The 27,497-nt window shown below is 42.4% G+C and overlaps 2 long non-coding RNA genes and 1 pseudogene across 3 annotated transcripts; 1 reads left to right on the top strand and 2 right to left on the bottom strand.

Annotated features, from left to right (window-relative positions):
• Positions 1–12,344: 12,344 nt before the first annotated feature.
• LOC136486692 (uncharacterized) lies at positions 12,345–13,311 on the bottom strand. The gene is made up of 3 exons (XR_010766917.1): positions 12,910–13,311; positions 12,648–12,732; positions 12,345–12,451 (listed from the first exon to the last, which is right to left on the bottom strand). It is a non-coding gene; the product is annotated as an uncharacterized lncRNA (long non-coding RNA).
• A 669-nt stretch (positions 13,312–13,980) lies between these two features.
• Positions 13,981–24,976, bottom strand: LOC136490277 (uncharacterized). 2 transcript variants are annotated; one of them, XR_010767576.1, is made up of 3 exons: positions 24,856–24,976; positions 14,583–14,780; positions 13,981–14,360 (listed from the first exon to the last, which is right to left on the bottom strand). It is a non-coding gene; the product is annotated as an uncharacterized lncRNA (long non-coding RNA). The 2 variants fall into 2 exon arrangements; XR_010767575.1 differs by lacking the exon at positions 24,856–24,976 and adding an exon at positions 14,996–15,096.
• LOC136490275 (uncharacterized) lies at positions 15,217–16,946 on the top strand (annotated as a pseudogene).
• Positions 24,977–27,497: the final 2,521 nt, after the last annotated feature.

Genomic DNA, 27,497 nt, shown 5'->3' with positions numbered 1-27,497 from the left:
TTTTTGGAAATAAAAACTTACTTTGACACCTGTCCCTTTTCTTGGCTACCATGCAGCTTACATTTTCTACAATTTTTTATTTCCTATCTGCTTAATGTCGCTTTCTATTTGTACCAGCCTCTTTGGGAATCCCTTATAATGCAAGTGACACCCAACTTCTTCTGCAACTAAAAAGAACAAAACGTAGATATTTTTTGGCGCGACATTTGTTTTGGCCCGTCCGTCTGCCCACGCCTGCGATCCCGCCTCCCTTCCAGGAAAGAAAAGTCTCTGCAAGGAAACAAACCCCGCTCCCGTGATTCTGGCCGCGCCCCCACCGCGCCCCCGTCGCGCCCACCCTACACCCGTACGCCATCCACTCCCGCCGCCGCTATTCCTCCCCTCTTCCGCGCGGGCTTGCTTCTCCCGCGTGTTTGCCCGAGCCCACCATCTTCCACGCACGCCATCTCCAGGTCTCCCGTGCGCCCTCTCACAGATCTCTCACCGTTGCCGCCAATATTGAGTACGCACGCCTCTCTTTCTGACCTAGCCCCCTCCCGCTCTCCCAGCAATCTTCCTCCCTCTGCTGCCCATCTCCCGTCGAGGTTTAGACCATGGATCCCTTCAATTCCATCTCCTCCCCCATGCAGTGTGACCCAAAAACATCCCCAAACCTCACAGATGAATCGATTAACAAATACCGACTCTCGGCGAGGCAGAGGTGTCCCTAGAACCCATCCTCCATCCATCCGTGCTGCTGGGACCTGTGCTCCGGTCGTCGGAGCTGCTGCAACCCGTGCTCAAGCTGGAGCCACCGGTGTTCCTCAAGATGCTGGTGTTAGGAATTGTGCTCCTCGAATTGGTGCTTCTCCCATTGGTGGATGGTGTCCAACGTCATCTCCTAGCGAAGGGTAAGTCTTCTGAGAAGTGGATCCGTGGATTATAGCTAGATTGTTTATCTGCATTGTGTAATCAGGCTGACATATGCAGTGCAGTATACCAAAGCTTATTATGTTGAAGATGGCATATACCTAGAGTGGGCTCTTTTTGTTAAGTCCGTACGTGCACTACAATCAGTTGAGCACAAGCTATTTTTTTAACGTCAAGAGGGGGCAAGAAAAGATGTTGAATGTGCATATGGGATTTTGCAATCTCGTTTTTGCTTTTTGCGTCGGCCGGCAAGTCTATATGAACAAAGGGAATCTTGAGAATACCATGTTAGCTTGTATAATACTTCACAACATGATAATCGAGGATGAGAAGGATACAGAGGACGATTCCTTTGACTTGAACGAGGAAGCAACCATGTCTACTGTTCAGCCATCTATAATCACTCATGGACATGATCCGGTGATGGAGGAGGTACTACAAAGAAATGCTGAGATCCATGATCATGAAGTTCATAGGCAACTACAATCTGATTTGATTGATCACATCTGGCAAAAAAATTTGGGCATCAAACTAATTAGGTAGAATTATGCATTCAAATATATACTAGCCTTCATGTTCAAGAACCATTGAGATTTTGTTAATTCAACCTCCTGTATATTTTTGGTATTTTACTAACCCATTCTCATTTTTTAACGGTTCTTCTTGGAGGATGATGGACATGACATATATGGAGTTCTGTGTGGAGGATGATGATGTATGGCTTAATAGTATCTAAATATTATTATCTATTTAGTTTGCAATTCATATCTAGGTTTCTATTGCTATTGTAATGGATGACTCAGGGATATTATCTAAACTTTTATTGAAGTTCTGTATGGAATTTGTTTTTGGATGCTTCTGGTGATATAGTACTATATGCGTTGTGTTCAATTGCCGGTTGATCACATCCATCATATTTTTGGATGCTTCTGGTGATATATTGCTGTATGGTTCAGTTGCCGGTTGATCATATCCTGTATGGTTCTAGAAGGTTACATCCTTATCCTATCGATGTTGCATAGCTGTTGAGAGGTATAGGGTGGATGGTAATACGCCACAGCTGATCAGCTTTCTTTGTGTTGCATAATAAATTTCTTTATCTGTACAAACTACGATTACAAACTTTGCATTGGGGTGCATGGTTTCTTATGATGGTGTCTTTAAGGTATAGAAACTATAGGTAAAGTCTGTACTGTGAGTGTCCATATGACACCCGCAATGGCTGACTTATAAGCTAGCTCTAAGTAATCTTTTTCATATTTTAATAGAAGAGAGAGAAAAACTAGCTCTTGATCAAGAATTAAGCTTATACATACATTCTAAGATCGTATGAGAATGTCACATGGGTCTAATTATACTATAAGCTATTACTAAAAGCTAACACTTGGCACGAGTTAGTTTGCTTGTGCTGTAAGAAGCACAACAAAGTGCCTCTACAGTCTATAGTGATGATGATGGCCTAATGATTAATGGTATTGCAGTGTGGTTTTTTTCTATGCATATTACGGAATTTTACAGTAGAGTTAGTGAGGCTGCAACGCCACGCTCTCTGTGATTATGTTAATTTCACGAACTTTGTATTTTGGATTAAATGTCACTTTAAAGTCAGTATTTAATTTCACAGTATTATTATCTTATCGTACAATCCATATATTTTTAATAAAAAAATTTAGTTATCCCGTAGCAACGTATGGGTAGGCTACCTAGTAATGTCTTAATCAGATAAATTAAAGGCAGCTACTGAGACTTACGTAACTAGTGACGTCGTTGGGTAAAGGCTATACTAGGGCTTGTCATTTCTTGGATAAGAACATGTTCTTGGAAGTTGAAATTTAAAGAAAAAAATATTCTGCTTAGTTAAAAAGCTATTTAGGATGAAGACGAAAACATGCTTGCGACTTTATGCCTCTCTGACACCGTACGCCCCAGTTCTGCATAAACATTTTATTGCTTCACTCTTTTCGATTATTGAGTTGTTTATAAATTTTCCAGAATGCTGATACCAAGCTATGTGTTTTTGTGACACCAGTAGTTGGTGCACATGCTTACAGAGACAAAAGGAATTTCTGAAATAAATAATAAGTCCGCTTAAATCAATTAATATTGAAGGCAGACAAATAAATGATCCTAGCCTGCAGCATCATCATCTTTTATTTTATTTTTATACTCCATCAGTCCCTGAATAAATAGATTCCTATAGTTGTCTTAAATCAAACTTTTTAAACTTTGATCGCGTTTCTAGAAGAACTCGTCAAGATTTATGACATCAAATTAGTATCATTAGATATATCATATAATATGTTTTGATAATCCCATGTTAGGTCATAGATGTTGTTATTCTTTTTGATAAAGTTAGTCAAACTTAAGATATTTTAACTTGCATGGATTCTAGTTAGGAATTGATTTATTTGGGGACGGTGGAAGTAACAAATACACCGGTACATATATTTGTAGAAAAGCAAATCGGTTTGAGACTCACTAGACATCTTGCAGATTTTTTTTGTTTGTTGTCTTTCACTTTTTTAGCAAATAAAAAGTTGCCATGTGACATGTCACACAAGACAAATAAAACAGCGAAAATACACCACATATACTACCATGCATGACAGCTTCTGGAAGATTTTGATGTTTGTTATCTTCCACTTTCAGAAAATGAAAATGTGCCACGTCAAGAAATATAAAAACACGCACACAACACATATAGAAAATCAAAATCTAGAATGAAGAAATAAAAAAAATGCACAGCACATACAGATACAGCACACAACACATATAGAAAATCAAAATCTGGAATGAAGAAATAAAAAATTGTACGTACACAGATGACAGCACATATAGAATATCAAAACTGGAATGGTAAAAAATACAGCACGTATCCAGCCAATAGAAACAACTCAGAAAGTACAACACTAGTAGAAGACGTGCGCGCAAGGGCGCGTAGGTGGGCAGCAGGAAACATTTTGAAGACGGAGGAAATATGCTGGATGTATGAAAAAACACAAGAATACCGTTTGAGCATCTTTGAAGAATGAATGGAGAGTGATTAAGTAAACAGCTGGCACTTTCCTTTCCCCAATATCTGCACACAGCTAGTACATGGTAGCAACATGGAGACTAATTAAAAAAAGAGCGTATCCAGTGCAGAGAGCTCCCGCTCTGTGCGGGGTCTTGGGAAGGGTGTCAGTGGCAATTCTTACCCTCGCCTGTGCAATGCGAGGAGACCGCGACTCGAACCCGGGACCTTTCGGTCACAGGCGGTAAGACTCTGCCGCTTGCACCAGGCCCACCCTCCTTCAACATGGAGACTAATTACCTTACAATATTAAAAGCTAAGTGTAGATGACTAACTTCGGAGAACTGAAGAGGCATGTTGCAAGCATCATCAAAGCATGGGAAGATCACACATGCTTGTATATTGAAATATGCTAGATTAATGGAACAGGAATAATTCAACCATTACTTTTCTATTCTTGCACTCTATAATTCTACTAATATTACATAATCAGTGAGGGGCAAAAACACACAGCAGCAGCCAGTCAGCTTTCCTCACCGGGAAGGTAGCTTAGTAAAAGTTCATCGGATATTCAGATATCTTGTTCAAACTGGGTGCCCATCAGCTTCTTATTCCGCGACTTTGTCCTATTGCAATTTAAAGAATTAGCAAGAGACAGTTTTTCATGCTTTCAATTTACACTATCTAAAGCACCAACCAACATAAGTATCGTAACCTAGCCTGCATATGTTGGCTAAATATAAAATATCGTATGATTAAATGGCCTGTATATGTGGCGTCAGTAATTACCAAAAGCATGGAGAAATAGATGAATGGCATAATGCCAGAGAAAATACTAGGTATATTATACAATTAAAACGACATTGCAGCTCTGATCTTTATGAATCAATCTTCATTAGAAATTGTAACCAACAAAATACTTCTACTTGATAAATCTGTGGAATGAGACATTTATCAGCTAGCCACAGTACCAACTTCTTTGCCAAGAAGGGAACCAACAGGACGAAGACATTGCAATATAGTTTGAAAATTTATCCTGTCAAAAACACAGTTGGCATGTGGGCTTATAAGAATCAAATAAAATATCATTTACTCTGGTAAATAGTTTTGTTACAGTAGTGAAGCACGTAGATTTTTTCATTAGAAGTGTAGGACAAGGGAGCAAATCATTAATTCAGAAACATTAGATCATTCAGTTACCTGAGCATGAGTATAGGAATTAATCTGGAAAGAGAGTTTTAAAATTCACTACTCCACTACATTTTACATGGTGTTGTCGGTGCCCACAGTAGAGGAAAAACTATTGCAAGAAAGAATAAACAGCCTGGTCCTGAACAAAAATAAACAGGTTATATTTATATCCCATAAATATGTAACACAAAGGAACAAGGGGAAAAATGGATGAACCTACTTTGGTACTGTGCCTTGCCAGTAGTTATTTTGTATCATATATTAGCAGGTGCTGTGTGATGTTGGGTTACGGTTGCTCGTTTCTTTGTACATTTGGTGGATCAATTTAACTGACACCATACGAATAAGTGAAAAGCTAAAAAGATATTAAGAATCTAAAAATCAGTGTATATTGCAGTGAAGAGCCCAAACAAATTCACCTGACAAATCAAGATCCTAAAATCTCAAATAAAAGGTATCGCGCGCACACACAATCATAGGAGCAAGCACAATAATTAAAATGATTGAGATGCAGGTACAGTTAAGGATTTAGCGGCGGAAAGGAACAAAAACAATTGTTGGAAGCATTTGTAGGAGTGGTTGTCTTCACTTTTCACGAGGATATGATAGATTAGCAAACTTAGTTAGAGGTGCATGTATATCTGCAAATAAAGAAGTAAGAATTACATTACCACCATACAACACATAGGAAGCTATTTTGCTTTAAAAATTGTGAGTGGTTCATGAGGTCTAAAGCAATATCTTCTTTCTCGGAGCTTCAATACTCCTGTGCATTTTTCCAGAGGTCCTGCATGAAAGCATATATAGGTGGATTCAGTTTATATTTTAAAAAAAGGGAAAAAGGAAGAGTGGTCAGTTATGATTATAGAGTGCACAGATACGAGAGCAGTCAGCATTAGAGGAGGAAACAAAATAGATAAATTGATGGAAAAAAAATATAAAGAGGGTAGTGCTATAATAAATCTCTAAGGAAGGCATGTATATCAGCTATAAAAATTACAGTACAAACCAAATATGTAAGTCGTAGGGTAAGTTGCACATTAGGTATAGAAATTATAGAAGAAACTACTGAAATGGCAAGAGTAGAGCATGGAACTTATTAATCTGTTTGCATTGGGAATTTTAAAGACCGACAAAATAGATATAGCTTCAATTTTGAAGAGTGCACTATGTAGATATAGCACTAACTTTACGTGATCCTAGCTATGAATTTCATCATTTATTATAACAGGAAAGGTAACATGTAAGACGTGAGGAATAATTCTTTACTGCTAACGAAATAGGCATGGGAGAACTAATTACACAGCAAAAATTAGACATAGCATGACCAGACACTCAAAGAGGTTCACATATAAGCAAAAATTGTCTAGGCTTTTGTGCTTGTCGATATAGAATGATTAATAGAACTAAATCGAGACATACAGAGGTTATAACCTTGAACCAGCAGTGGATGATCTACTTGACAAAAGAAGAGTTCCTTTCTCCTGTTTGTAGAGAGCTTGACGGTAACGTGTAAATATATTTTTGTATATGCAGATAGAAAATGTTCTAGCAATTAAGCCCACATATCGGATGGGTTATAAGAGTACGTAAGGGATGTAAGGCTTACCAATATTGATGGAGAGACCTTGGTGGTACTTTATCTAGAAATATTTGAGCGAGAATGTAAGTAGCATTTGTTGGCCGACTATAGAACCCAAAAAACATGAAAACAACTTTGCAACTGGGATCAACATGCTGTAAGCAACGCTAGCAAGAATCCATCAAACCCAATCAGCTGACTTAAATTAGAAAACATGAAAGATGACCACCAGGAATCCCTCAAACCGTGTCAGATGACGTAATCAGAGGCATAAAAGTAAAAAAAACATAAGTAACAAATGCCAAATTTTCATAGCAGGCTGAAGTAGGAAAAAAATAGCAAATGGCAAATGGTCAGAACATGAGACCATTAACGAATGTTGAATGCACGAGATGAATTGGCAAATGGGTAGGATAGGAGATTATTAGCAAATAGGCTTGGACCATATAGAAAGTTGGCAGAGATTCTTAAAGGCCTCAGTGATGTCTCAATCATCATTTGTTCATGAACCTAGAGCTAGAGCTTAAGGGCATGCTGACAGCTAGGTCAGTCTAAAAAAACTCCATAATATAGGTAACAGGCCATGCCCAGTACCTCACAAGCAAACAAACATCAGATCATATCCCTGAGCAATTGATACTGAATTTTCATCACAGGCATATAGTAGGCATGTGTTTCAGGTAACAAGTAGTGGCGTGTATTAGGAGGAGAATTTTTTAAAGAAGAAAACATTAGACCATAAGTAGATACAGGCGGGAGTGACGCAGGTAGCCCATCAATGTCTTGCCGCATGAGCAGGTCCCTGAAATCCAAAACAAGGTATGTGGCTGAAGAACTGATCTAAAAAATCGACGATGCAAACTCATAGTTCTCTAATCGAAACTCATTAAGGAAATCTACCTATGCTGACAGTCTAACATCAGTTTTATTGACAGACCCATGCAAATACAGGAGGTGAAGCTATATAATTGCAAGTATTTCTACCAGGATGATTTTGGAAAAAAACAGTTGAGGACAAAACATTTATCAGTACCAAATAAATAGCGGGGTTGTGGATGCCAGGCTAAAAAATCTATAGAATTTTTTATCAGTAACAAACAAAAAGCAGGGTCGTGGATGCTACAAAATCATGACACTTGATGGAACACTTTTGGTGCATAAAACTTATGGGGAAGTTCAGCACTTAAAATTTCCTGTGACCAACAAGCCAACTAAAAGGGACATGCAGTGACAAAGAGCAAACATATAAAGGAAACCAGGTAATCTCATAAAAGAATTTTTTTACTATTTGTTCATTATACTGTAGCCTAATAAAGGATTCATCTTAGTGAATGAGAAGGGTGACAATGGGAATAACCAACTAAGGTGGCATGGATGTCTCAAACTCATGAATAACCAATTAAGGTGACTTATAATATCAGAATGGAAATAATTATTGGCAGCAATAAAGACATGTAGTAATACGACATCGCCATATGTCCATATCAATCAATCCTAGGGAATTGAAGGAAAAAAAACTTATAGAAGAGTCTACTGCCACTGCAAACCATTGATGTCATAAGGCATACATATAAGTTTCTGTCAATAGTTAAATACAAAAGATCTCAATCCGAGAAAGGAAGCAACATAATGCAAGGTAAGCAGTGGTAGCGGCATATGTTTTAATATTCCTGATCCATCATACCATGACCCCATATTCCTTTTTGATAAACAAAGATCAGGCTAAAAAAGGTGAAACAAAGATGAGCACATGTATTTCCAATGGAAAATAGAAAACATTATGCTCTACGTTTGGGTTCAAAGAGGTGAAACAAAGCTGAGAACATGTATTTTCCCAATGGAAAATAGAAAATATCATGATCTAGATGGCAACAGCAAGGCTGTATATCCTCAGCTACTCTATATTTAAGATGCAACATAGGTACCTGATTAATTAAGACACAAGACAATCTATGACATAAAGCATGAACTGAACTTTTTCCGTGTGTCATTACAGAGCACAATCATATCCTCAGCTACTCAATATATGAGATGCAAGACCGGTAGCTGAATGATTAAGGTAGAAGACAATCATCTGGGAATAGTTTAGCAATTATTTTTATTTTGTTGTTGAACAGTATAACATGAGACATGGGATTAAGATCAAGTACAAAATGTAAAAAACATAAAGGGTGCTGGGGTTCGAGATGGAGCACACTTATCTATGAAGCTAGAACAGTTAACTGGCGCCGTAGATAAACAGAGAACATGAACAACGCAGGAACCCTAATGAAGCTAGGGTTTCATGGAGGAGCGAAGCACGCGTTCAGAGGATGGGGAAGGGGTAGGGGAGCCACCAGGCCCCACCCGAGCAGGAGCACCGCTCGCAGGAGGCGTGCCCTCGCGTCGCGTCCGCCGCCGCATCGGGAGGGAATGGGAGAGAGAGAGAGAAAGGAAGGTGAGGGAGAAACAGAGTTAGAGGCAGGTGAGGGAGGGAGGGAGGGAGGGAGGAGGAGGAGGTGGAGGGCGGCCGCCGCCGTAGCCCGCTCGCACCCGGCACCATCGCCCCTGTTTGTGTCGAGATGAAGACGGAGAGAGGCGAAGAGAGGGAGAGAGGAGGGGAAAGAATCTAGAACGAGAAGCAAGAGCCGCGGTATATATTTGGTTCTAGGGATTCTGAAGAGAAGCGGGAGAAGCGGATGAGAAACAGGAGAAGCTAACTAGAAGCAGGAGAAACGGTTGCAGGCGGGAATCCACTTCAAACGATCTGGGTTGTCAAACACGAGATCAGACGACGTGGATGTGGCTTCTGTGCGAGGAGTCGACGTGATTTGTGTGATGTGGACGTGGCTTCTGTGCGAGGAGTCAACGCTATTTGTAGTTTTAAACATATAGAATACTGCCCATGGGTTGCTATGGGACAACTAAACTTTTGTACTAAAAACACACGGATCGCACGATAAGATAACAATACTATGAAATTAAATAGCGACGTTAAAGTGATATTTAATATCCAAAAAACAAAGTTCATGAAATTAACGTAGTCACATAGAGTGCAGCATCACATGCTCACAAATTCTACTGTATAGACCTTTTCGTGATGCGGCTAAGATAATGTTTTATATCGGCTAGAAGAAATCTCATATATCTGTATCTTTTGTGTGCCAATAAATCTATAAATAAGTTCTATCGCATCTCCATACTATCTTTGCGGGTTTCTGAATGCTTCCTCGTCTACATCGCTTTTGTAGAGTTGTTCGCTACAAGGAAAGAAGGAATCACGCAGGATAGAAAAGGAGATAATTACCACAACCAGTACGTAATGTGATTGTTTTTGTTTTTTAGAGATTTCTTTTTGGAAAGAAAAATCAGAGGGAGGGGCAGCGCAGCGAGGCGCGAGACTAGAAGGAAAACTACGAGCAATTCGAGACTCAAATTCGAGCGATCGTGGGGAGGAGGAATGGTAGGGTTCGGCAGACCGATGACCAGAGGGATTTTTTCACATGATGACGGTGCCTGTGATTGAGCGCGATTGGTTTTGGTTTCATGCCCGCGCGTTGCAACGGGAGCAACAAAACTAACACAATCAAGATGACGGTTCATGTCTATATGTTTCCCATGTAATGTTTTTAGTGAACTCTTAAGATTGAACAAGACTAACACAATCAAAATTTTCTTTTTCAAATTAATTTTTTATTGCAAGGTGCTTCATGATTACAATTACAAAATACTGAAACATAACAAAGTGCTCCATGATTCAACACCTAAGCTGACTGTTCGCTAGGCCTTTTGAGAATGATCTAATCATTGGAGCCTTTCCCTAAGAGGAGGCCTCAAAAAATAGTTTTCTATCATGCTTCGATCGTTGGGGCAGCACCAGCACTCTCGACATGCCTCCCCAGTCACCATCTTTGCCACCAGTGTGATTGAAACCAAACAGCTGTTGCGCTTAAAAGTTCAAACCAAACAGCTGTGGGGCGTGTCTCATCTTGAGCAACAATAACGCAAATATGATGTCATACGGTGTTCTTTAAGAAAATACCAGACCTAGACAGATTACCCAACATAACAGACTATAAAGTGTAACAAAGAGGCAAATGAAGATATGTGAAACAACAGACCTTGTACTCATTGTCTTTCATTGAATCTGAATTGGTTATATGTTACATGGTGTGCAGACAGTTTAACAGAGTCATCCACACTTTATTGCGATGCTCGTATGATTAAGATGAATTACAGGATTTCCTGAGAGGGTTTCTCACCTCTGCATCTTGTTACTCAATTCAGTGATGTGCATTGCAATGCACAAGGATTCCATGATACATCTAAGAGCTAGCCCTCTCTGCTCTACTTTTTGATCTTCCATACCTGCAGCAAAGAACTAAGATTAAAAACAGGGATGGATTAACGGAGCACTTTCGCAAGGATGGAAGGGCCATAAGCTAGGATGGAAGGGCCATAAGCTAATATGACTTACTGACCTCATAACTAACTAATACTAATTATAGTGTATAGTGAAGAAGATTGCTGATGGCCATGCTCATTTGGTTCCTGCAACTGGCCAAATTTTCAACTTTTGGCAATAAAAAAATTCATGTAGGGGTGGTTGCTAGTCATTTTCCAAGGAGTGAGTTATGTTTTGGCTTTATAATTGTCTTGCTAGTAATCAAGATAAAAGTAATTACCTAATTGATTGCAATATCAAGAAACAAAAGCTAGTCAAACAAAAAACCTATTGTTCACGTGGTATAAGATGTCTGCTTGGAGGCCACTGCTTGGTGCAGGCGTGGCGCTCATGACTTCATGAGCCCTGGCTTTCTGTATCAGATGTGCGTAAGGAACAATGGTCCCTAGAATAACATTGCAGAGGAAATAGACTTACCTAGATTAGATGTTGTATGTATATACAACATCCGATATTGGTAAACTGAACAAGGTAAGTACCAAATTTCAAACCAAATTAAACATGACATGATTACCGATAATTAAATAAAAATTAATTGCTTACCATTCCATGGATAAGACATTGGTGAACTTGGTTTGAACCCTCTTATGGAGTTTTGGTGGTAGAACTTGGTTCACAATGAGTCACCTTACTATAGCAAAACCGCCGCTGAAAACCGCCCAGGGGGTAAAATAGACGGTTTTAGAAAGTTCAGGGGGTAAAACAGACGGTTTCATAGTTGGGGGGTGAAGTAGACCAAGTATGAAAGGTTGGGGGGTTAAGTAGACTTTTTCCAATCTAGAAATATAGCATATTATATGATTGTATATGGAAGCAAGAGATTATTAAAATTAGGCAACATAATAGAGGTACTTAAAACATCAAAGATTCCCTGAGCAGGGAAGTTTTTAACATGCAAAGGAACTTGGCCTCAATAAGATTTGCAAGTTTAGAAGTAAAGCAACACAATAAGGTTTGCAAGTTTAGAACACAAATGGTGGAACACGTTCATTCCTTTTCTATTTGAACTGAAAGTTTACTTTTGGTTTCATAAGACATTGTTTTTTACCAAAGAGGTAAGAATGAAGTCTAAAATTACAGGTGAACAGCAATACTCTAGGTGCATTACCTGCAGCGCTCCAGTCCATAAGGAAGCTAAATGAGTAAGAAATTGCAAAGGAACCCAACCAACTAAAGGATCTCACAAAACATTGTACGTAACAACCTTTATTTATCTGTATACACCAGCTCAGCTTTGTAGCGTTTATACGATGAGGAGGACCCGTCTTCCACTCCTATCTATGAGTTTGGCCCCAAACTGTGTAATTGGAATCTGAAATGATCATGGTTATAAACAAAGTGTTCTAATCAGTAACTTGTAGCATTGAAAAGCAATTTATCTCAAATCTGAATAATGCCAGTGAAGATGGTTCCAAGTTTTTCACGAAATCCTAAAGTTATGATAAAAGCAAAAAATTCATAAAGGGCTGTTACAAAAGGCCAACACAATATTGGAGCCATTTGATTACCAGCAGAACTGAAAGTATAGGTTGCATAGAAGGCAACACCATTTATCCCTCTGAGTTGCTGAAAAACCATGAAGCCAACACCCACCTGTGCATATAAGATTAGCAGTTACATACCTGATAAATATTCTGAAAAGTTTCATATGATCAAATTCCAAATTTGATGACCAAAAGAGATGCATATTCTAAAGGTATGTAGTTGAATAAATGATTTGTTACAATGACTGCACGTTGTGCCTACCACCGTGCAAGAACAATACTGTACCTGAGTTGGAGGCGACATTGTTGGCGTAGGGGCAGTGCGAGGGAGATGGCCACACGCTGGGGCGGTGGTCTGCAGGGGCTAGGCGCGGACGAGGTAAAGCAGCCTGATTGCGCCGGCGCTTGAGTATTTGTGCATGGCCGCCTCTGAGTTGTCGTGCCATATGCGCGAGGTGGGGAGCGGGGAGCATGCGATGATGGCCTGTGGCGCGGAGGCCGCGCTGTTGCGTCGCCTTGACGGGGGCTGGCAACATCAGGGCCTGCTGCGGCGTTGCACGCCACCCGCGCCTCGTGCTTGGCCCGCCCATGTGGGTGTGCTGCCGCGCTAGGGCCGAGGGGGGCGCCCACCGCCGGTTGCTGGTCGCACCGACGCGTCGGCCAACGGTTGGTCGACGACGGCCATGGGCGGGACGGAGCTGGTGCGAGGCCACGTCGTGGAGGGTGTAGGCAGGGTGATGGCGCTCAGCGGCGAGGATATGGAAGCGCACCTACGAGTAACGAAGGGAGAGGGCGCGATCTGCGAGGGGCACGGGGGAGATGGTCGCGATGGTGTGGCGTGCGTGGGATCGCATGGGCGTGATTGGAGGGGCGTGATTGGGGGAGATGGCCGCGATATGTGGCGGTGGGGGGAGGATGGAGTGGAGCGTGTGATGCGGTTTGTTTTGGAAAGAAATCGCACCCAGCAGAAAGACCGACGGGGAGAGGAAAAGAGAACGCACAGGGTGAAGTGAAGGTGAGGCAAAGTTTTTGTCGCACCAAAATGGTGTCTCCTCTTTAGTCTTTTTAGTTATGAGAGACTTCACAGACAAGCAAGAAGGGAAAACAGCGTGCACCGAAACAGAACACATCTTGCGGCACCTGGGATGGCGGCAGTGGCGCCGGCGTAGAAGACTGAGTAAAACGATGAAGACAAAAGGAAGAGCAATACCAAACATCAAAGCAAGTCCAACATCAGAAGAAGAAAATCAGCAAGATGCATCGGAGGTAACCCAGTTAACCCCAAGGACCTTCGTATCCAAGAAAAAATTCTGCAGAAATTTGCATATTTCTTTTGCTAGACCCAATTTACATGCAATAGAATTAGAAGCCTGGAACGTATTCTCTAAAATGTGCATAAGGACACAATCAATCTATCCAAATATGCATCTCCTTGTGTGATCTACATGTCTGCAAAAAGGCAATGTGGGAACTAGTGGCAGCAAAGAGAATTTGATTTACCTGTTTTTTTCTACTCTGTTCTTGCCTTCTTTTTTTATGTAAATCAATTCACGGCTGCTTTACAAAACATACATCTACAGTGTACTATGCATGTTGACACTGTGCCTGACCTTGCCACATGATCTACATCGAGAACCTCATTACTAAATCTCTGCCATCTCCAAAGAACTGGACGAACATACAGCCACAACAGTTCACCTAAAACTCTGCTTCTCCAAAGACCTGAACCAATGAAACCTGCATTCAAAAAATAATTTGTAGGCTTCTCTTATCAAACATCAGCACAAGAGATAAATCTTGTTTCTTATATGAAAGATGCATTTGAGAAAGTAAGAAGCAGCAGAACAGAGCACAGTCATTTCAGACTAGCACAATAGCTAAAATTTTTCTTTTTCATTATATAAATTCATAACCACAGACCATTCCATGCTCATGTACTTGAAAGTTAGAAAGCTGCACCTTGGTCAAATCACTAGTTACGGTAGAGATGATGATAGCATTGTTAAGCTCCTGTAGCTTTGGAACACAAGCTTAAGCACGGTTTTGCCCAACATCCTTCTCTGAGAGGAAGAAGTTGCTTGACAAGTCCTATAGGTCGACTTCGCCATCATCATGCAAGGTTACAGACTTGACACCAGCAAGGACAAGGTATTTTTGCTGCATGAATTGAGTGGTCATAAGCAAATCATGTACACAAATCTGAATTCTCGTAAGAAATTTAAAATTGACAAGCTAAGCATGATATACTAAACGCTAAACATCGATACAATGAAAAGAACTGACGCACTAGGGCAAACATGTTTTGCTTTTAGATCAGCGAAGCTCACATGTTGCACCGGTGACTAAAAGCATTGGGAGAATGGTGTTCTTACCCCTGTCCAATAAGCTAATTGTGATTTTGCCCTTCCTTTTTCAACTTTGTGTTTTTACCCTTGTTATTTTGAACTGAATGGTCCGTTTGCCCCTGCTTTTAACGCCCGTCAGATGGACATGGATTAAACGAATTAAAAAAATTCTAAATCAGAAAAACAAAGGCCATATGACCATAGTGCCCCTTATCCTTGTCTCATCTTCCCAAACGCAGGCGTCGTCGCTCACATCGGCTTGAGCGCGGCTTTTCCAGCGGCGGCGGCTGCAGAAGCACGAAGGGGAGGGGAGGCCACGACTCCAGGTTCGGGCGCAGGGAGGGGATGCTTCCAGGGCGCGGGGCTGCCTCCCGGTCGCGGCTCCAAGGTGCGGGCGCGGCCTTCCTCTAGGCGCGGCGGCCGCCCGCGGGTCGGCGTGCGCACGCCCTGCCGCGGCTCACCGGCGGCGTCCGCCTGCAGGTCTCGGCATCCGCCCGCAGGTCCCGGCGGCGCCCGGCCGCGGGTCGTCTTCTTCCTCTGGGGTGCCCGGCTTCGTGGCTGCAGGGGCGGGCGGAGCGGCATCAGGGCGGGCGGAGCGGGCGGCTCCTATGCCTGGACTCTGATTTATATCCCGGGTTCTAATTTTGTTGCAGCTCGATGCTGAAATGCCCGCACTCTGCGCCGCCGAAGCCTCCGAGGGCTCGGTTCGCGAGGCTGAGCGCGGAGACGGAGGCCGCGGAGAAGGCACCGGCGAAGCCCAAGCCAAGGGTCCAGCGGATCTGCGCCCTGCGAGCATCCCCAATCCGTACCAAGGCTGCGAGGGTCGAATGTCCCAGCGAGAGGAAGAAGGCACTGACGACGCCGCGGAGCAAGGCCGTCCGGCCAAGGCCGGAGCTGTTCCACAGCGTGAAGCACTAGAAGGAGCCGTCCGCGGCTGCGGCCAGGAAGGGGACGGTCGTCAAGGCTCTGTTCACGAGCACGCCAAAGAAGGAGCCGGTCAAGACGCCGGCGGCAGACAAGGGCAAGGAGACGGTGTCCGAGGCCTGTTCCAAGCCGAGGAAGCTGAACTTGGCGTGCCGAGAGGTGCCGAGCAGGTACATGAATCAGCAGAAGAATCCGAAGGCTGCCAAGAAGGGCGAGGAGACGACGGTGGCCAAGAGCGAGAAGCGGGGGCAGGAATCCAAGATGAATGCCAAGAAGAAAATTTTAGTACGCTCAGTGAAGTGTGCTAATGCCGAATCTGATAGAAAGAACCGAAATGGTTGCAGCAGCACTGTTGCAGACGAGAACTCACTCGCAGAAACTGCTAGCTCCGATCAGGAAAGGAAGGTGGTGCTGCAGGAATTGAGAATTGAGGTGGATACATCGCGATCTGACAATTCCGATGACAATAAGGAGAATCTGTCGAGTGCTCCGACTGAAGAAGCATTGGACAGTTCACATTCTGAAAGTAAAAACAGACAGTTGGAGAACAATGAGAATGTTCCTCTGAAGGAGAATGTTGCTCTGAAGGTAACTATGACTGTGAACTGATGGTACTGAAAAAGAAATGGAGCTTTTTTCCTGCAGTTCGGGTGTGAACAACCTGCCATGCTGTTGTGGATCAAATGCAGGTGGCTAAATTGCAGAGCAAAGTGCATCAAGAGCAAGCAGGAAAGCTCAAGAAAACTACCAATCCTAGCCATTCAGGCTAAGGACTGATGTGAGTTTCTACACCCTCAGATTCTCATTGTACTGCAGGATTAGTTACTACCAATCCCAGAGAAAAGGCAGCCGGTCACTGAGAATAACTCCATGGCAGTACTCAAGGATTCGAATAGAGGAGTGACGGTAAGTTCATCAGCTTCTAGACGCCCAGCATTTTCAAGTTTCAACAGCCAGGTCGCTGACTGCTCTGTATGTTTGCAATACAATGCAGCAAATGGACAAACACACCCATGGCAAGGGACGAGACAAGCCGACCTGCGGCAAGAAACAGGTGAGCATTGATGCTGCCAAACATTTCAACTCGAATTCAAACAAGTACTGGAGTTTTCATGCTGATCTGTGCTTACCATATTGTTCAGAAGAAACAAAGCACCCAGATTGTTCAGAAGAAACCAAGTACTAGAGTTTTCATCTCTAGTTAGTCTTCACGCGCCTACATGTTGAGCACGGGAGAAGGCGGCAGCGTCCAGGGCTATGTGACGCTGGACACACGGAAACACGGCGGAGTCTAGTTCACTGTCTACATATGAATATGAATCGATCTATGTAGCATCTTATGTAATCTCCTATCCCAGCATTATGAACCTTTTGGTCCCAAAATTTTGAATATTTATCAATATTAAATCTGAGTTCAAATAATTGCAAGTTGTGCCAAATATGTTTAACCAAATTTAATCAATTGTCAGCATACAATAAAAAAGTCTAATTTCAAATCAGGGTAAAATCACAATTAGGCATAACAAACAGGGACAAAATTGCATGGGCATTCATGTCCTTTTGTACAAAATTTAACACCGTTAGGGGTGGATGACGGAGCAGGGGCAAACTGGTGTTTCGTGAATGGCACAGTAGGGGTAAATTCACAAAGTCAAAAAAATAGGGGCAAAATCACAATTTCAATACAAAACAAGGGTACAAACGCAAGAGCCCCAAAAGCATTACATCATAAATCCAATTTTAGAGAGCAACAATGCTTAGCTACCATTGGACGATAAAACTTGTTCAATCCTTTGGTAAGTGACACAGGAGATCTAACTGACCTGCAACCAGGTGTCACTTCAGGATAGCAATTGATACTGAGGACCAAAACAGGGTGAGCTTAATGTGCGTGTGCGGTGCAGAAAGCTTTGGCATAATAAGATGTGTAGATATAAACATTCTGAAAGTATCTTAGGTGCAACGCTGCTTCGAGACAGTTTCAGCTCACAAGAATAAAAGTTGAAGCTAGTCTCAGAACAAGTATTCATGTGTAATCACAAAATGCACTGGTATAACTTGATGTTTTGAATACTTAACACATCCATAAGAGTACTTGTAGGAAAATTGAAGAATTTAAGATAAGGTTTCTGTTATACAAGCTCAAATGTTACTGAAGTGTTTATACAAACATGGAGCCTAGTGTACTGCTAGTATATTCAATCCAGTATGGTTTCAAGAAAAGAAATCAACAAACAAACTCCAACGTACTGCTAGTATATTCAGAGAAGGAGCTAGTGCAACTGTCATAGTCTGGTTTAGCCTCTTCATGATTAGCCTTAGGAGCATATATCAGTGCAAGCTACAGAATGAGATTTACTAGTATGACGACGCACATGTGACAAGCATACAAGAAAGGCCGTCGATCAAGCTTTTGGTCCAGAAATTAGGATAGGACACTGCTGTGCAATCAGTGGAGGTCCCAGCTCGAAAATGGAGGTCGGGCGAGCTTAGACAAAGTACAAAATTTTTGGCTCAAAAAATGATGCTCATACATATCATAAGCAGGAGTTGTAGAACGACAAACAAGATTGAAGATGTTACCTATATTAAGCAAAGAATCAACAGGATTGAAGATGCCAAGAATAAAGAAAAATGAACTAAACTCTATATCCTCTTCTGTCCCCAAAATATCACCACAATTTTCCAAATCAACAACATATTTCAGAGTCAGATCGTTGTGATCTTGACACCACAACAATAGAGGGGCAAAGGGTCCCGGTCAGCGCATAATCGCACAGGGGCAAGGGCGCCGGCCATCAGCCCGTTCGCTTGGTCATAAACGATCGTGGATTATAAGCCAGAATAGTATTTTTCTCTTACACCAAACCAGCCAGCAGTAATAATTCACGATCGTTTCAGCCGAAACGAACAGACGATGCAGGAGCAGACCGCAGGCGCATGCGCGCTCGTTGCGATCGTGCAGGGGCACGCACAGGCGCGCCGCTGTGCAGGGACGCCTGCTGGGTGTCGGAGGTTGGGGGCCAGGGCACCGGGAGCGCCGACGCCTGCTGGGTGCCGGGGGCTAGGGGCTGTAACACCCGTAACCGACGGCGATCGCCGACGACGTGAGCGCAGAGGGATGGATCGCCGGAGCTGAGACGGAACCGAGAGGAACCTCTCTGTTTCACGTTTCTATTTCTGAATATTCGATGATTGTCTTTACACGCCACCGAACCGTATAAGACTGAAAAGCTACTGGTCCGCAGGACCCACATGTCATAGAGTGTCTATTACATAATATGGCCGATTACGCCTTCAAGTAGATAAGACGACTTCTCCTCTTTACGCCTTCACCCCATAGCTGTGACACCTCCCCCGCCTAGAAATCTTGCTTGTCCCCAAGCAGGCGCATTTGGAAACCTTGCTTGCAGCACATGGTAGTCTTCCCAGGTTGCTGTCGACTTGGGCAAACCGGACCATGTCACCAGGACTTGAGGGACTGCATTGTTCCCCTTTTTCACCAACCAGCGATCTTGAATCATCTCAGGTTCAGTTTCAGCAGCCTGCAGATCAGTGAGCATGGGCAATGTAGAAAAGACAGGTGTATAGTTGGGGTTGTATGGTTTCAATTGGGATATGTGAAATACTGGGTGAATGTTGCTAGTATCAGGCAATTCCAGTCTATAAGCCACCTTGCCAAACCTTGCTGTGACTTTATATGGGCCAAAGAACTTGTAAGCAAGCTTGGGATAAGGCCTATTAGCTACGGAGGACTGTGTGTAGGGCTGAAGCTTTAACAGTACTTGATCTCCAACACTGAATTCTTTGTCAGTCCGGTTTCTATCAGCCTGCATTTTCATTCTGTTCTGGGCCTGCTCAAGTCTTTGCTTCAAGAGTTGGAGATGAGCTTCCCTGGATTCCACCACTTCAGCTACCTCTGTGGGTGTAGTCTCAGATGTGGATACAGCCAATCCCAAGTTGGGGTCAAATCCATATAATGCTTTGAATGGAGAGCACCCCAAGGAACTATGAAAGCAAGAATTGTACCATAGTTGGGCCAGTGATAATCAGCTCTTCCATGTTCTAGGTGAATCCTGAACTGAGCATCTGAGATACATCTCCAAGCATTGGTTTACTCTTTCTGTTTGGCCATCACTTTGAGGATGGTAGGCAGTAGAAAGTGAGAGATCCACCTTGTATAGCTTAAACAGTTGCCTCCAGAAGTGACTAACAAAGATGGTGTCTCTATCAGATACAATGCTCTTTGGTAGGCCATACAACTTCACAATATTGTCCAGAAACAGCTGTGCAATGGTAGCAGCAGTGTATGGGTGCTTGACAAGAAGAAAATGGGCAAATTTTGTCAACCTGTCGACCACTACCAAAATTACAGAATACCCTTCCGATTTGGGTAACCCCTCTATAAAGTCCATTGACAAATCTTGCCATACACCAGCTGGAATAGGGAGTGGTTGCAAGAGGCCTGATGGGTGTGAATGTGAATGCTTAGATTGTTAACAGATTTGGCACTGTTTCACAAAGCTGTCAACATCACTTTTCATACCAGGCCAAATGAACAACTTCTTCAATCTGTGATATGTTGCATTGACCCCAGAGTGGCCTCCCAGGGCACTAGAGTGGAAGGCTGCAATTAACTTGGTTTGCATAGCAGAGTTTGGACCTACCCAAATCAAGTTATGTTTCTTGATCACCCCATTTTGCAAACTGAAGCCATGCTCATCAGGGTTGTTGATAGCCAGCTGTGCTAACAGCTGTTGGGACTTTGCATCAGTAGCATAAGTGTTACATACCTCTTGTACCCATTGAGGTTGTAAGGTAGAGACTGCTTGAACTGCCATTAGATGAGCAACTCTAGAAAGAGCATCAGCTGCATGATTTTCCTTGCCCTGTCTATATATGATTTTGAATTGCATTCCCATCAATCTAGTCATGGCTTTCCTTTGCATATCTGAATGCAGATTCTACTCATGCAAGTAGGAAAGAGACTTGTGGTCAGTGAGAATGAGGAATTCCTGCCTTTGAAGATAAGGTCTCCATTTCTCAACTACCATGATCAATGCTAGAAATTCTTTCTCATAGATGGACAATCTTATGTGCTTGTCACCCAAGGCCTTGCTTAAATAAGCTATTGGCTAGCCCTTCTGCATTAACACAGCTCCAATTCCATCACCACATGCATCTGTCTCAACAGTAAACTGCTCTTGGAAATTTGGTAATGCAAGTACTGGTGTATTTGCCATGGCTACTTTCAAATTGTCAAAAGCTTCCTGAGCTTGAGATGTCCACTGAAAGGTTTTGTGTCTCAACACTTGAGTCAGTGGTTTGGCAATTAGTCCATACTTTTGCACAAATTTCCTATAATAGCCTGTCAAACCTAGAAAAGCCCTGAGTTCTGTTGCAGTCCTTAGGGTTGGCCAATTCAACATATCAGCTGTCTTAGCTGGATCAGTAGCAACCCCTTTGTCAGAGATGATGTGGCCCAAGTACTCTAAACTGCTTTGAGCAAAGGAACACTTGGAGGCTTTCAAATAGAATTTATGAGCTCTCAGTGTTTCCAAGACTTGCTGGATGTGAAGAAGATGGTCTTGTTTGTTGGCACTATAGATTAAGATGTCATCCAGAAATACTAAAACAAACTGTCTTAAGAATGGCTGGAGAAGCTGATTCATTATGCATTGAAATGTAGCAGGTGCATTTGTCAGGCCAAATGGCATGACCTTGAACTGGTAGTGACCCTGATGAGTCTTGAAAGCAGTTTTGTACTCATCAACTGGCAGCATCCTAATCTGGTGATACCCTGATCTCATATCCAATTTGGTAAAGTACTTAGCACCTATCAACTCATCCAAAATCTCTTCCACTATGGGCATTGGAAACCTATTCTTGATGGTGATGGCATTTAACTTTCTGTAATCTACACAAAATCGCCAGGTCCCATCCTTTTTCTTCACCAATAGCACAAGGGAGGCAAAGGAACTATGGCTGTGTGTAATCAAACCAGCTTGCAAGAGTTGTTGCACTTGCTTCTCTATCTTAGTTTTGTGCTGAGGAGAATAATGGTATGGTCTTGAGTTCACTGGTACTGCATCTGGAAACAAGGAGATAGCATGATCATAGCTTCTATGAGGGGGTAAGCCAGTAGGTTCCTGGAACACATCAGCATACTGATGTAATAGCAAGTGCAATGCTTCATCCTTGGTACTGTGTTGTTGGGAGTAAGTAGAATAAGGTGAGGCAGGCTCCACCATGACATATACTCAAATGTCATTGCCTTGTGTAGACTTATACACTTGCTTAGCTAAAATGGTGTTAAGTGCCAATGGTGGAGGCTGTATACCTTTCAGAAGAATTGTTTTGTTCCTGTGCTCAAACTGCATAGTTTTCAGGTTCCAGTCACATTGCATTGACTGTGAGCCTTGAGCCAGTCATACCCCAGGATAGCATCATATGGTAGCAGATCTAGGACTATCATATCAGTATGAAATGTATGGCCCTGCACATACCATTCTAAGCCTTGCACTTGTGCTGTTGTGGTCATCCATTGCCCATTAGCCAATTTGATCCGCTGTGACTGCATTGGTGTAGTTGGAAGATTGTTTAATTGGACAAAATGAGAGCTAACAAAGCAGTGACTGCTCCCTGTGTCTACCAAAATAAGCATAGTCTTGTTTCTCATAGTGGCTTTCAACTGGATAGAATCTATCGATTCAGTGCCTGCCAATGCATTGAGTGAAAGCTGTCCAAAAGTCTTAGTGAAAGCTTCATCAATAGCCATTTCATTTAGTAAATCTTCATTAAGTTCCCTGTCCAGGTCATTCACTGCTAAGGCATTGATCTGTGGTTTGTTTCTCTAGCCACAAATTGCTGCATGTCCTGGCTCATACTTTTCTCCACAGGCATAACATAAGTTGTTAGCCTTCCTATAATCTCTAAGTTGTTTGTCTCTCCAAAGATTCCCATAGTGATTTGCTGGTTTGTTGTCTGTCCTGACCTGAGGATGCTTGGTCTGAACATTCCTGTTCTGAAATTTTTGCTTTTGCCTGTCTGCAACCTTTTGTTGGATCTTTGCAATTACTGCAGCTGTTTCAACAGTGGCTGGCACTTGAGGTTCCACCACAGCTCTAATATCATCTCGTAGTCCTCTGACATACTGAGTTGCAAAGAATAAGGGGCTGTAGTGGCCATCATGCATTGAGACATCAAACTGCAGAGACTTGAAGTGAGAGGTGTAGTCCTCCACAGTTGCTGTTTGTTTGAGGTCTAGCAAATCATTCAGTGCAGACCTATGATCATCCAAGCCAAATGTCTCCTGCATGTCGGTGATGAACTGTTTCCAAGCAACATTGGTATGGGTCCGCTTGTAAGCTTGCCACCACTTAGCTGCATTCTCTTGCAAGTGCATAGTAGCTGCCTCCACCCACAATTCTTCAGGTATGGCATAGATAGAGAAATAAGTAAGACACTTGTCCATCCAAATTTTTGGTTGGGATCCATCAAAAACAGGGAAACGCATCTTAGGCAATGTATGATGAGGCAAACTCTCCCTGGAATGATGCTTTTGCTGTTTGAAATGCTTGGATGGTTCAGCTATCCTCTTGCCTTTAGCAAATACATTCTCAAACATTACTTCCTCGGCTTCGGCGAGCACTGATTCATCGCTGAGGTACGCTTGTTCAGTGTCAAATTGCCTGAGGGTCAGATGGGCAACCGCCTGCCCATTGGCCTTGACCTGCTTAGCCAACTCACGTTGTTCATTAGTACAGAGATCCACTTTCAAATTAGTTTCCGTGATGTGCTTCTTCACCTCCTGCTGAGTGACCCCCATTGAATTCATTCTCTCTGACAGCAAATCCAGATGGTCCATCACGTCCTGCCACCGGCTCTGCTCTTCAGTAGCATGAGTCGCCATGTGGCCTAGCAAGATCTGCGTCTGTGCTGACGGCTTCGCTGGCTTAGAGGGTGCCGTGATGGATCACAGACAGAGATCAAACGTGGAAAAGTGGTGATGCAACAGGGTCAGACACTGTCCTCCCCTACCGCGTGCAGCACCGAACCAGATCACCGCCGCCTGGAAGTGAGGCTCGACCGAGGAATTTAACACGGAAACGTTGTTCCGCAACCCAAGTCGAAGGACACTTCCTCGCCGTACACCACCGCTCCGCAATCAACCACAGCGTACGGAATTTTACACAGAAACAGTCGCTCTGCAACCCTCCGCTATGAATCGACGCGAGCTAGAGATAGAGTGATCGATAAGGATGTGCTCACTATGGTTCCACCGCCGAACCCCGTGCCGATGCTGAACCCCAGTCGAAGATGAGCCGTAGATGTGGACGCTGAGTGCGCGTCCAGCCCCGTCGCGCCGCCGCCGTGCGCTTGGATCCGCTGGTGAAGCAGATCCTTGCTGCCGCCGCCTTAAGCCGCCGCGCTCGCCGGATCTCGTCGATCCTGCGAGCTCCCGACACGCCGCCGCCGTGCGCCTGTGCTCGGTACGAATACGAGCTCCCGTCACGCCGCCGCCTCGTGTGTTTGGCTAGTGGATTGGGGATGGGTAGGGTAGGGTAGCGATCCGAGGAACTACTGCCTTTGATACCACCTGTAACACCCGTAACCGACGGCGATCGCCGACGACGTGAGCGCAGAGGGATGGATCGCCGGAGCTGAGACGGAACCGAGAGGAACCTCTCTGTTTCACGTTTCTATTTCTGAATATTCGATGATTGTCTTTACACGCCACCGAACCGTATAAGACTGAAAAGCTACTGGTCCGCAGGACCCACATGTCATAGAGTGTCTATTACATAATATGGCCGATTACGCCTTCAAGTAGATAAGACGACTTCTCCTCTTTACGCCTTCACCCCATAGCTGTGACAGGGGCTGGGGGCCGGGGGACGGGGGGCACAGTGCAAACAAGCTGAATCTGAAATGGAAGTCAACAGAACAGAACAAAACGTCACCGTGAACAACGCCACCGCCGCCGCCGCCTCCGACAACGCCGCAGACACAGAAGACAACGCGGCGGCGGCCGCCGCCTCAGACAACGCCGCTGCCGCTGCCTGCGACAACGCCGTGGACAACACAGCCAGCGCCACTGCAGACAACGCTGGGGCCAACGTCTCGCAACTCCCAGAACACGAATTTCAATTTGACAAGCAGGGGGATTCGAGTCCGAAATGAGAGGAGCGAAATTAGATGGGACCACGAAACAGAAAACAATCTGTACAGATAAAACGCACGAATCTAAACATACATCTAGACCACACAAAAGTGGAAGAAAACAGCACAAAAAATATGCTGGAAGATATTTAGAAATTCCGAATCGGTTTTACCAATTATAACTGTTTTTGTACTGTTTCCCCACGAAAGAGGTTCTGGTGCTGTGGTGCACGGGGAGGGATATGTGCCGATTGGGGTGGCGCTGAGTCTCATGCGCCGACTACGTGACCATAAATTAGTCATACGTGGGTTTATTACAGTGGGCTGAAAAGACTATATTGGGCCATACATAAAAAGCATTGCCGGAAGCAAGTATAAACATAAAAAGCAAGGCTATACATAAAAAGCAGTGCGGGAAGCAAGTAGTAAACAGAAAAACGCAACATGCGTGCAGGTACTTTTGCTGACATCATCAATATGCAACAGCTTTTGAAAGTTTAAAAAGTTGTATTTCCTAGACAGAGTCTCAAAATTAAATTCCGATTACACCATTGCGTTTCTTACGATAAATCCTTCAAAACAAGATCCCACATGGATATATTTAGAAAAAAAAGTATTAGATAATATTTTTCTCAAAAAGATAGAACTTTTTTTTAGAAAAGATAGAACATTTTTTATTGAGCAGATATGGTGTTCAAAGTCCTTCTAAAAATTCTTCTAAATTAAAATATATATATATATTAGACATAAAATATGTTATATAAAGAAAAAAATTATTTTGTTAAATTCCACACAAAATATAATCATAGAAATCTCATTGATACGGTGTGAACGTAACAAAATACATTATAAAACATCACGTATATATACTACGTTAGCATCACAACAAAAAACATAAGAAAAACATAAAAATAATAAAAAGAACATCACATGTATACTATATGAACATCATATAATACATTGTAGAACATCATATGTATACTACATAAACATCAAAAAATATATCGTAGAATATCACATACTACGTGAACATCATAAACACAGTGGCGAACCTAGGATCTCAGACCAGGGTAGTCCTATTAAAAAAATCATGTGTAATACTATAAAATCCAAACAAAAAGTTCGGCAAACATATAAATTAACCAAATTACGATAATACATTTAAAAGGTTCGAAACTTACATAAATAGGTCCGAAACTTACTCAAATAGATCATACATAAGATAAGGTCTTACAAAAAAAAACTACAATTGCAGATGTGTCATTCATAATTGAAGGATCAGCACAATACAGATATAAGCACCACGCATCATATGCAATCATGCGGGCAGAAGCTTTTGCCCAAACAACATTTTTCAGGTGTAAAAAAATGCAGTAGTATCCTTGTGCACAACAAATTTTCCAGTAAAAATTCAGTCCAAATACATGCATTCTTCTGCGGTTCCTTCTGCAGATTTTCTCCCTCCCCACTCGATGCCCCAACAAGGCCCAGTGGCCTGTGGCCCAACTTCTCCCACGCAAGGCAGCATACGGGCCGCACCGCAAAGTTAAGAGAGAGACATCGGCACATGGTTCGCTCGTGTAGTGTTCACAGTTCACTCCTTTATTCTGTCGTGTTTTTGGTTTACGAAGAGTAATAATAGAATTTTGGGTCAAATTTGTGGGTAGTCTTGGGCCTACCTGGACTACCCACTGAGCCCGCCACTGCATAAGCATAACATGTATACTACGTGAACATCATAAAATATATCCTAGAACATCACATGTATACTACACTAACATCACCTCTCAATAAAATACAAAAATTAAAAGAGTAAAAACTACGTAATAGGAAAACAAACAAGGAATAAAATAATACAAGAAAAAAAATAAAAATAAACTATCTATAGTGAGTGTGGGCCACCATCTACAGTATCTGGACACACCATGCACTAACTATATAGCCGATATCTAGTAACCCATCAACGAGCAAGTAAAACATAAAATAAAAAATAGAATAAAATATAAGAAATATTAGAAAATAAACAGAGGAAAACAACCACCCGAGGTATATAAAAATAAAATAAATAAATAACTTAGATAAAGATGACAAAAAATAAAAAAATCACTTATATACTACACGAACATGATATATATCTTATGTCAAAAAATTAAAAATAAAAAGATAAAACTAATTCATAGAGTAAATTAAAGAAAGAAACATAAACAGAAAAGAAAAAGAATACATAGAAATAGAAATAAAAGAAAAACAAAAAATGATAATAATTAATTAGAGTAGAGTAAATAGAAATAAACAAAAGTTTAAAGAATAAATAAAATGAAGAGAAGAATTAAAGACCATAGAAAAAATATAAAAGGAAAAAGAAAAGGACACAAAGCTAGAAAAGAAAACCAAAAAATATTAAATATAAATAGAAAAGGGAAAATAATAAATAGAATAAACA

The sequence above is a fragment of the Miscanthus floridulus genome, chromosome 10 (assembly GCF_019320115.1).
Source record: "Miscanthus floridulus cultivar M001 chromosome 10, ASM1932011v1, whole genome shotgun sequence".
NCBI lineage: Eukaryota > Viridiplantae > Streptophyta > Magnoliopsida > Poales > Poaceae > Miscanthus > Miscanthus floridulus.
Note: the sequence above shows the minus strand (reverse complement) of the source record. Positions and strands in the feature narration are given on the sequence as shown.